Source organism: Panthera tigris, chromosome B4, assembly GCF_018350195.1.
Source record: "Panthera tigris isolate Pti1 chromosome B4, P.tigris_Pti1_mat1.1, whole genome shotgun sequence".
Classification (NCBI taxonomy): domain Eukaryota; kingdom Metazoa; phylum Chordata; class Mammalia; order Carnivora; family Felidae; genus Panthera; species Panthera tigris.
This window is the reverse complement of record NC_056666.1, coordinates 25,789,510-25,800,933: the sequence shown is the minus strand read 5'-3', so window position 1 is coordinate 25,800,933 and position 11,424 is coordinate 25,789,510. Positions and strand designations below refer to the sequence as shown.

The 11,424-nt window shown below is 40.8% G+C and overlaps 1 protein-coding gene across 2 annotated transcripts in view; it reads left to right on the top strand.

The window, feature by feature from the left end:
- Positions 1-1,398: 1,398 nt before the first annotated feature.
- MPP7 (membrane palmitoylated protein 7) overlaps positions 1,399-11,424 on the top strand; it is a 277,391-nt gene continuing 267,365 nt past the window's right edge. The window contains exon 1 of one of the 2 annotated variants that reach the window (XM_007092740.3): positions 1,399-1,941. The gene's annotated coding sequence lies outside the window, so the exon portion shown is untranslated. Of the gene's footprint in view, positions 1,942-3,997; positions 4,285-11,424 lie in introns of those variants that run through there. The other variant, XM_042991295.1, reaches the window with a different exon arrangement.

The window sequence follows — 11,424 nt, the reverse complement described above, 5'->3', positions numbered from 1 at the left end:
AGATCCTCCAGGACCCCTAGGGTTTAAGGATCATGGAGAACAGCTGGTTGATTGTATCTCTTGCCAGGGCAGTTGAGGGTCAGATCGTGCTGATCTGTGTCCCCTGAGGTTGTTCTGTTCTGTTGGTTCTGAGCCAGATCCAACTTTTCCTTTGCTTATTTTCTCCTAAAGCTATCTTCTTAGAAGCAGGGGGGGACCTGCTGCTACCTCTTGGCTCAGCTGTTTGTTGTATTTTTCCAAGTGAGGGAAAGTTTAGTAACACTAGGAAAGAAAATAGTTCTGAGATTAGCAACCCCAGACCTGTGTGAAGCTGTTAATTTTGCCGTCTTATCACAATAAATACATCTGTTCACATGCTGATACTTGGTGTAGTTTCCTCATCTTTTAAGATGAAGATAATCGCAAAGAGAAGTTGAAGAAATGTCCCGTACATTTATCAAGAAATATTTGGTTAATGTCATCATAATTAAGAAGAATTATAACAAGTGGTAACCTGACGGAATGCTTTTCATTTAATGTATGGTTTAACATGTTCTTTTCTTCTTTTATTTCCTGTAAATAGTAATCAGAGCTTGATTTGATTGTTTTTTTCTTTTCTTTTTTTTTTTTTTTTTTTTTTTTTCAAAATTGCTTCATAGGTGGTAAGGTATACTTCTAACTGGAGTCAGGCAGTACGTGGTTTTTTTTTTTTTTTTTAAAGTTTATTGATTTTGAGAGAGAGAGACTACGTGTACATGCAGGGGAGAGGTAGAGAGAAGGGGAGAGGGAGAATCCCAAGCAGGCTCCGCATTTTTAGTGTGGAGCTCGATACGGGGCTTGAACTCACAAACCATGAGATCATGACCTGAGCCAAAATCAGGAGTCCGAGGCTTCGGCTGAGCCACCCAGGTGCCCCGGGGGTAGGCAGTACTGATTGTCTTTTTGTGATGTGCCTGGTCAATGATAATCGTTGCCTACATTTAATATTTTATTAGTGGTTTGTGAAGTGGTCACATTTTAATTCTATCTTCCTTATTTATTAGGATATTTTTATAAAGAGGAAATTTCCCACATCAGTTATTTGAGATGTAGTTGTTAAGAAAAGGCAGGTTAAATGTTTGATTTTTTTTTTTTTTAAATCAGTTTTCAACATTATGAGTTGGCGCATTAGATTACAGAATAAATGTTCAGGATGAGTAAATTGGTCTTTCATTTTTCTTTGAAACACTAAGTGAAATTACACTGGTTTTTAGAAATAAGTAAATCCAGAGGAAACTATGAATAGAAAAATTCTTTTGTTGTATTCTGAAAGTAGCCTAATCCATTTGAAATTAAAAAAAAAAAAACAACTATGGTACACACCTACTGATGCTGTTAAGAAAATTAGAAAAAGTTATATCTGGTACAATGTTTCCCCCTCTTCTTAAAATTTACAACATGGAGAAACGGATGCCGGAAAATACAGTTTTCTTTGGAAAAAGGATAGCAGTAGCCGAAACTGGTTACGGGAGGGGTGAATCAGATCGAGCAGGAGTGTCTGTTGGAATTCTGGGGAGAACAAGGGAGGCAAAGGCCTTTAGTCTTAAGCTACAGACTCTCACCTTGATGTTGGCCGGGACTTGAAACAGGTCCTTCTGCTTCAGGCTGGACCTGTTTCAAGCTGTTCCTCCCTTCCTGAATTCCTTCTCGTAATTTGAGTGATTGCTGAACACGCTTAGTCCCTGGACAAGAGATTATGTAAGCGCCTGTGCACATTTGTACCCGCCTCCTGGGAACTGATTGACAGCTGTTGCTGCTCAGCTGTAGGGTTCCAGCTTTTCCAGTATTTTCCCTCTCGTGTGCACTTCAGGATGGTCCACGGCGAAGTAGTTCATTAGTGATGCGCGTACTGACTCTTTAGCCTCTGAGATCTGTTCAGTCGTCTTCAGTTCAGCATCTTCTACTTCACCGATGATAACTAAAGTGAGTTTGACGTGGCTTCTGTTCTTGTTGTTTCTAATCTCCACCTGGGCCTACAGCTGGGGAATTGAATTTACTCTTATTTTTGCGTAGGGAGCCTAAAATATCCCTAGGGGAAGACTGCGAATGGTATGGCTAGGTGGCTTACCAAAATAGACATTTTTCTCTGAGTCATTTTTAACTTCATAAAAGCTTGAGAATGCTTTAACATAATCAGATAGGCTTGGAGTTTACAGACAATAGCTGCCATTTATAGATCCTTCACTACACATCGGGCACTGTGTTAAGCCAGTGCTCTCTGATATTCATGCGTAATTTTCACAGCAGCCCTTTGAGTACTGTCTTCTTTTCTTTTACAAATGGAGAAGACTGAGTCATGAAGTTACGTACTTTGTCCTGAGTCCTATGATTAGAAAGTGGTGAAGCCAGGATTTCAAGCCCGGCCACCCATTCCCCTACATGTCCGAAACCAATGTGTGAGAGTATCATACGATTTGAATTCCTACTGGAATTTTTTCTCTCTTTTATGCATCTTCAGTCTCTCTGTGACTCCTGGTGTTAGTCTGAACAAGCGCAAGGCTCACCTGCTTTGGCCAGTGCGCTAAAAATTTATCCACCAAATTGCACCCCTGATGGCAGACGTTTGCTTAGGAGTCAGAGGGCACTTCAAAGAGGCACCCACTGCGAGCATGCAATTGTTCTGAGGTTTAATGTTTGATCTAACAGATTAAATATCGCTTTCCACTGTTTAAAATTGACACTCCAGCAAGAGGTGTCATTTTTATGCCCACCCTTGAACCTCCACAACTGCTTCAGTTTTGGAAACAAGTCTCTGGGACTTTGCGGTTAATGTCCTGTCCTAAGGTAATCCACCATGTTGGTATGGTGGGGGTCAGATGGGAAGGTCACTGACACGGTACAGATGGACAGTGGTGAGGGGTTGAACGGAGGAGTAGAGGGTGGTGCAGGACGAATTTTCTAGAGGTTCAGGCAGTGTGATAGAACAGATTTGATGACCGGATATTGGGAAGTTTGGTTCTTCTAATTCTCAGACAGTTGAGTGTCTTCTTGGCTTCTGCCATTGACTCTTCTTTTTGTTCCTGTCCCTTAACTATGGGAGTGTCTTCAGTCCTTGACCCGTTTTTTTCATGCCCCTCACCCCTGTTATTGTGCCTTTGCCCATTGTCTGGGTTTTGGTCTGTTCGGTGACTTCTAAACCGCCAGTGGCTTTGGTGAGCTCCATCTAGTTTATTGAATCCATCTGAGCCCTGATTTGGTGAAGCAAGTTTGCAGGTGCTCAGTGGTATCTCCTCACTCTTTGAATGTCTTACGGTTCCCATGTTTGGTTTCAACTGCTCTTCTCTCTGTAATGATAACATTTTTAGGTGGTATACAAATTGGTAGGACTAGAACATTTCCACATCCCCCAAGGGTCCAGAACTCACTGGAAGGTGGGCAGTCACACTGGCCAGGACACAGGGTAATGTGGCATTCCTTCCTCTGGCCCCTTGGTTCCCAACGAAGCGCGCAGCCTGTGATAATGTCAGGGATTACATCACGGTTCCACTAGAACTGACAGGAACTATCTGTGTACCTCCTTTCAAGGGAACGCTCATAAACAGCAGGTTCTCCTAGTTTTTCAACTAAACGTAGCTTCCGTAAGGCCAAAAGTCTCATTGTGAGGAGAAGGAATGGTTGATGTTCTTAACCATGACTGCTCTCTTCCTTGTATAATCAATGTTTATTGCCCTGGTCACTGAAAATCTTAAGGATATGCAAATATATATATATAGATAGATATATTTTAAGTAGGCTCCACCCCAGGGCAGAGCCCACTGCGGGGCTTAAACTCATGACCTGATGAGATCAAGAGTTGGCTTGACCTACTGAGCCACCCAGGTACCCCGAGGCGAGATGTCTTAAGTGGTTAAGGATATGAACTATAAAAAAAACTTTTTTTTTTTTTTAAATTTCTTTATTTAGGTTTGATTGACCTACAGAACACTGAGCACATTTAATGTGTCCAACTTCGTGAGTTTTGGAGAGAAACCCCTGGGACCCCATCACCACCCTCTGTGCTATAGACTTTCTCATCATTTGGAAAGTTTCCTCCTGCCCTATTTATGATTAGGACTGCTCTTTGTTTTTACTTCGTGATATGAACACTCACGTGCGAGTTACCCTCTTACAGGACTGTGCGGTTGGCTGTCAGGACTGTGCCCCGCAGTAGATCTGCAGAACCTGTTCGTTTGTGTAACTGACACTTTGTACCCGCAGCCCCTGGCAACCAGCATTCCACTCTGGGCTTCTCCGAGTGTGTTAGATTCATCCCATAAGAGACACCAGGTAGTATTTGTCCTTCTGGGGCTGGCTTCTTCCACTTGACATAATGTCCTCTAGGATTTGGAGGATTGTCATAGATGGCAGGATTTCCTTCCCTTTTTCCTTTTTCTTTCACTTTTAAGATTTACTTAGTAACTTAGCAACTTTCAAATACACAATAGGGTATTAACTGTAGTCATCATGCTCTGCATTACATCCTGATAACTTATTTTATAACAAGAACTTTAGATCTTTTGACCCCTTTCAAGCCCATTCAGCTACCTCCCCTACCTGTGGCAACTGCCAGTCTGTTTTTGTATTTTGTGAGCTTGATTTCTTTTTAAAGTTTATTTATTTTGAGAGAGGGAAGGACAGAGAGTGAGGGAGAGAGAGAATCTCAAGCAGGCTCAGAGCCCTATGTGGGGCTCGAACCCATGAACCATGAAATCATGACCTGAGGTGAAATCAAGAGTCGAATGCTTAACCACCCAGTGCCCCTCTTTTTTTTTAGATTCCACATATAAGTGAGGTAAGATATAGTCTCTGTCTGGCTTGTTTCACTTAGCATAATGCCCTCAACATCCATCCATGTTGTTGCAAATGGCAAGATTTCATTAGTTTTTAAGGGCTGAATAGTATTTGTGTGTAATAGTATTTGTGTGTGTGTGCGTGTGCGTGTGTGCACTCACAATTTCTGTATCCATTCGTCCATTGGTGGATACTTAGGTTGTTTCCATATCTTGGCTATTGTGAATAATGCTGCATAAACATGGAGGTGCATATGTCTTTTTGAATTAGTGTTTGTTTTCTCCCTCCCTCCCTCCCTCCCTCTCTTCCTCCCTTCCTCCCTTCCTCCCTTCCTCCCTTCCTCCCTTCCTCCCTTCCTCCCTTCCTCCCTTCCTCCCTTCCTCCCTTCCTCCCTTCCTCCCTTCCTCCCTTCCTCCCTTCCTCCCTTCCTCCCTTCCTCCTTTCCTCATTTCTTTTTGATAAATACCCAGAAGTAGAATTGTATCCTTTGGCAGTTCTGCTTTTTGATTTTGGGGGGAACCTCCATACTATTTTCAGTGGTGGCTGTACCAATTGACCTTCTCACCACCAAGGCACAAGGATTCTCTTTTATCTATATTTTTAGTGGCCTTGTTATTACTTGTCTTTTTGATAATAGGCATTCCAACAGTTACAAGGTGACATCTCACTGTGGTTTTTGATTTACATTTTCCTGATGGTTAGGGATGTTGAACATCTGTTCGTGTATCTGTTGGCTATCTGTGTGTCATTGGAAAAATGTCTGTTGACATCCTCTGCCCGTTTTTTAATCAGATATGTTTTTGCTATTGAGTTGTAAGAGTTCTTTATAAATTTTGGATATTAACTGCTTGTCGGATATATCATTTGCATGTATCTTCTCTCAGTAGGTTGTCTTTTTCTGTGAATGGTTTCCTTTGCCATGCAGAAGTTTTTTTTTTTTTTTTTTAATTTTTTAGTGTTTATTTTTAAAAGAGAGAGAGAGACAGAGCATGAGCAGGGGAGGGGCAGAGAGAGGGAGACACAGAATCTGAAGCAGGCTCCAGGCTCTGAGCTGTCAGCACAGAGCCCGAGGCGGGGCTTGAACCCACAAACGCAAGATCATGACCCGAGCCAAAGTCAGATGCTCAACTAACTGAGCCACCCAGATGCCCCCGCCATGCAGAAGATTTTTAATTTGATATAATCTCATTTGTGTATTTACTTTTGTTTCCTTTCTCTTTGGAGTCAGTGCACAAAAATATTGCTAAGACTGATGTTGAGCCTACTGCCTAGGCTCTCTTCTAAGAATTTTATGGTTTCAGGTCTTACATTCAAGTCTTTAATACATTTTGAGTTAATTTTTGTGTATGGTGTAAGATAGAGGTTCTGTTTCATTCTTTTGTGTGTGGCTGTCCTGCATTCCCAACACCATGTTTTGCAGAGACCATTCTTTCCCCATTGTATATTCTTGGCTATTTTGTCATGAATTAATTGACCGTGCATGCTTGGGTTTATTTCTGGGGTGTCTATTCTGTTCCATTGGTCTGTGTGTCTGTTTTTAAGCCAATATCATACTGTTTTGCCTACTATAGCTTTGTAACGTACTTTGAAATCAGCCAGTCGGATGCCTCCAGCTTTGTTCTTTTTCCTCAGAATTGCCTTGACTGTTGGGGGTCTTTTGTTCTATACAAATTTTAGGATTGTTTTAATTGTTCAAGTTCTGTGAAAATGCCATTGGAATTTTGATAGGGATTGCATTAAATCTGTAGATTACTTTGAGTAGTATGGGCATTTTAACAATATTCTTCCAGTCCATGAGCATGGAATATCTTTGTGTTGTCTTCAGTTTCTTTTATCCGTGTCTTACAGTTTTTAGTGTACAGATCTTTTACTTCCTTAATTAAATTTATGGCTATATATTTTATTCTTTTTGATGCAATTCTAAATGGCATTGTTGGCTTAACTTCTCTTTCTGATACTTTGTTATTAGTGTATAGAAACAAACAGATTTTTGGATATTGAATTTATACCCTGCAACTTTACTGAATTCACTTACTGGTTTTAACAGGGTTTTTGTTGTTGTTGTTGTTGTTGTTGTTGTTGTTTTTTTAGTGGAGCCTTTAGGGTTTTATTTATACATAATATATATATTTTATATATGTATTTATACATCTATGTCATTTGCAAATAGTGACAGTTTTACTTTTTCCTTTCCAATTTGGATGTCTTTTCTTTTTCTTGTCTTGTTGCTGTGGCCAGGACTTCCAGTGCTGTGTTGAATAAAAGTGGTGAGAATTGGCATTCTTGTCTTGTTCCTGATCTGAGAGGAAAAACTTACATCTTTTCATCATTGAGTATGTTGTTAGCTATGAGGATTTCCTTCTCTTTGAAGGCTGAATAGTGTTCTAAACCTTTTTGGATTCAAATTCCTGCTTTGTTCATTGCTAGTCTTAAGAATTTGGGAAAGTTATTTAATCTCTGTAGGCCTCAATTTTCTTACCTGAAACAGGCTAATAATCGTACCTACCTCAAATGATGGTAGTGAGAACCAAATCAGATAACACATACATAGCACTTAGTACAGTGCCTGGTGCAAATCAAGGCTCAGTAAATGCTAACTGCTATTCATTATCAATAAACGATATTCTTCAGTACCCTAAAATGCTGACTTTTTTTCCTCATCTCTGCCAGCTAGTCAACAGCCAGATGCTGTCATCTTCCTTATCAGTGTTTCCTGGGTGTCATTCTGCTTTCTATATTCTTACTGTTGTCAGCTTAGCTTAGATGTTCATTGTCTTGTGTAGATTGCAATAATCAGCACTTAGTTGACTAAATAATTCCACTTAGTTATAAATTAATTTACCATATATGCTTTGGTTTACTTCTGGGTTGTCTCTCCTGTTCCATGGATTCCACTTTATCCACGCAGAAGTGTCTTCCTTTTTAAAAATGTCTTTTGATTCTTGGACTGTACCACTCTGAGTCTAAATTACTCCATGGGACCTTCAAAGCCTATTATATTTAGGCCCACGTATGGTTATTTTTCATTCTTCACGCTTACATACCTTCTACTCTAGTGAGACATAGGGATGTGTTCCAAGACATGCAGTTTTTTCTCTCGTCTACATAGACATGCTGGATCGCTTCACAGGCGCATGCCCATTTGGCTCTCATGGTTTTGACTCTGTCCTTGGAAGTTGCAGGTTCCCTCCCCGTGTGTGTTTTTCCTGGTCGCTAATGAGCAGGGCCTGTGTTGTCACACCTTCCTCTTGGCGGGCGCTATGTAGAGGTCTAGATTCTAAGACATTCCATTGTTCTTTTGCTGTTATTAATGTGGAGCCCAGAGTACTAGAAATTGTCTCCTTTATGCTTATACCCCATTGGAAGGAATTTTGCTCCCTGGTTTGTAAACTACAACATCACGATACTTCTTTATATCTGGTGTGCCTAAAACTAGCATGTGTAGTGGAGTGGGTGCATAGTAATGTTTCCTTTTTATTTATTTTTGTCCTCTTAATTTAAGGGGTCTGGGCAGTTGCTAAACTGAGTCTCTTGTTGGTTAAAAAACAGAGAAATGGACTATATATGAGCACGTGTTCCGTTGTTCTCTGTCGTCTCCAGGGTCCTGGGAGTAGCCCACGTCAGGCCTGCCTCTTGTGGTGTGGACACAGTGTGGAGGCTCAGACCTGCCTGAGGGTTTGGCCTGTTCACATCACCTGATCTCACTTTGCACGTCCTCATCTTGGCTCACAATAGTAAAAATAATTTTAAGGGATCATTAAGCCACAGTTTAGACTTGAGTCTTCTTGGATTTGGTGATGGAAGCGTTTTAAGACTAAGACATTGAGAGGAGGAAGAATCAGTAGAGGTGTCTTTAGGAACTCTGTCCTGCTTAAATCCCCGGTGCCCGTATGGTATGATTATTGAGTGAATGCATGGATTTCTTAAAGAGCAGGCTGTGCATTTCCAGCGTGTGTAAATGGCTAACCCAAAAGAGTAATTCAGTAGTTCTCAAGGACTCACTGCTCCATGTCTCTGCAGGTGGCTGGCTTTGGAGGAAGAAGTCAGAAGAGGGAATGGGGATCATGACTGGGGTAGGAGGGGAGACATTGGACTTAGAATTGTCACTCTTCTTCCGGCTCCTTCCCCTTCGCTTCCTTAGGAGACGCTGAGGCTGGTGCCTCTTTCTAGTTTCTACCACTGAGAACTTGCCCACAGTCAAGGCCCACTCTTATAGATTCATTTCAGGAGATCAGACCAGAGTTTAGAGTTGCTAATGAGTCCATTCTTTTTCAAAAAATACGTTAGGAGTCCAACATAGAAGTTGGCTGCTTGGTGAAGAAGTGAACTTCACCCTGTTCACTTGGAGTTACTCAGGCAAGATATGTCAGCTGTGTTCTGTGTGATATTGTAATTGGGTGAGAGAATTGAACCCCTTTTTGTTTTTTTTCTTTAATAATTTGGGTAAAATTTAAAACCTATTGACTAGCAAAGAAAACACAATAAATGGCGTAGGACCTTCACCAAGGTGAACAGATGTTCTCGTTTTGGCAAACTTGTTTCAGATTTTTTTGATGAAAGCAATGAAACATTGTAGATAAAGTTGTATATATTGTTCCCCTTCCTACTTCTATTCCCCCTTCCTCCCCACAAGCAGTTGCTAGTAGGGATTTGCATGTTTCCTTCCGTCTTTTGCTAAATATGCTTTTATATATGGATGTTCCTATAATTTAAAGGACATATATGATGTAAGTGATCATTAATGTAAATCATACTGCAGGTTTCATTCTGTTATTTGGTTTAAAAGAATCACGTGTTGATGGTGCCTAGTTCTGCAGATTCAGAGACTGGATGACATTTTCCATTCTAACTTCTTTGTGTTGTCCGCAGAGGTCGTCTTTATATATCTGGTTACTTATGGAAACCTATCCTTGGTTCCCTGACATTTAGTACCCATTCTTATTTGTATGCCTTAAATTGATGAGCATTTTAAGAATTTACACCATTAATAAGTTGAAAGCCTCCTTTTTTTGGCTAAGATTTCCATAAGCATGTTAGCAGACAGTCTCAATATTTTGTGTTCCAAAAGGATGCTGCAGAGATGTTGCTGTGGGTGTGGGAGAGTTTGCAAGGGACATGAGTAGGTGGCAGGGAGTTTTTGGCTAGAAGGAATATAGGCAGAAAAGCTGTTGCTAGGGCCATTTTGGGGACTTGCCATTGAGTGGGGAAGTGTTAGGTTATCAAGTTTTTTTTTTTCTTTCTTTTTTTTTTTTTTTTTTTTTTTTGGTAACCGTTGGTAGTTTTCTAATTGGAACAATGTCCCCTTTGATTTAATATGCATAAACATGAAATTAATATTTAATTAGTAATGTTGATCCAGCCCTGTTCTAACGAAGCTCTGGTCTCCTTGACTGCACTGTCTTTTGGTTGTTTTCACTTGGGTATCTCATCTTGACCTCATTCAAAGATCGGAAGTGGAAAAACAGGTTCCACTTTTTAATTTACCCAGCTCCTGTTTATGGCACCACTGTCTTGCGTGTCTAAGATCTGGAGCTGTGGAGCCATCGATTCCTAGCCTGTCTTTAATGTTTTATTCTTACAGCTGGCTTTTCCCCTCCCCATCCTGTCCTGCCCTAGTCTCTTGTCCTCCAGTCTCCATGCTGTCGTTCTAGTCCCAGTACGCTCACCCCTGACCAAGGTAACTGTAGTCGATGCTTTGCTGAATATGCAGCCATCGGTTTATCCTGGATCCTGTTATCAGATTTTAGAACCTTTCTTGCATTTCTTTACTTTTAAAGAGGACTTCTTCCTCGTGGGTTTTTAAGGGCCCTGAAGTTGCTATTTGTTCCGAGTCAGTTCTACCACTTACCAACTCTAGGACCTTGTGTAGATCGTAAATGTTTGTAAGACTCGGTTTCCTCCTAGGCAAACCGAGGCAGTCATGATAATATTTAGGTTATAGGGCTGTAGTAGGTTTTAAATCCGAGAATATGGTACCTGGCACAGTTAGATATTAGGGCTGTTATTCTTAATGGTATCAAGCCTTAATCCTTTTACCCAGATTGCATTGTTTTTCATCTCGAGCTACTCTGAATATTCAGGTTTAACCTTTTAACAGTGCAAACCTGTTGTGTAATCAGATTCACTGAGAGAGGATGTGCTGGCAGAAGATCCTGTTTGGAAGAGGTAGCAGGATGATAGGTTCATTTTTAGATACTCTGAGTGTGAGTGCCTGCACATTAAGAGGACTCTTGGTTGTATGATGCATCCGGGGTAAGGATAGGGAACTGAGGAGGTCGGTTTACAGACGGTAATTGCAGATAAATTTGTTGTTACTTAGTGGCGACATTTTTCAGGTTCAACAATACCTCTTTAAGTCTGGACTTAGCTTTCTTTAAATAAAGATTTTAGCTGTTTTATCAGGATTCAGTGAATACCCATTGTTGAAAGGCACTGCGTTAGACACTGAGCAGACGCAAAGAGGCCTGCTATCCGGCTTCTCTCTTGGGACCTTAACATCGAAGGCCATAGAAATTGCAAGAAAGCAGAATGAAATGTGATTAAAAGACAAATATTTAGAGTAGCTGTGTTGCACGTCATTTAGGATGTAGAATTTGAAGGCATGTGGGAAGCTAGGAGGGGGTGGTGATGAAGATA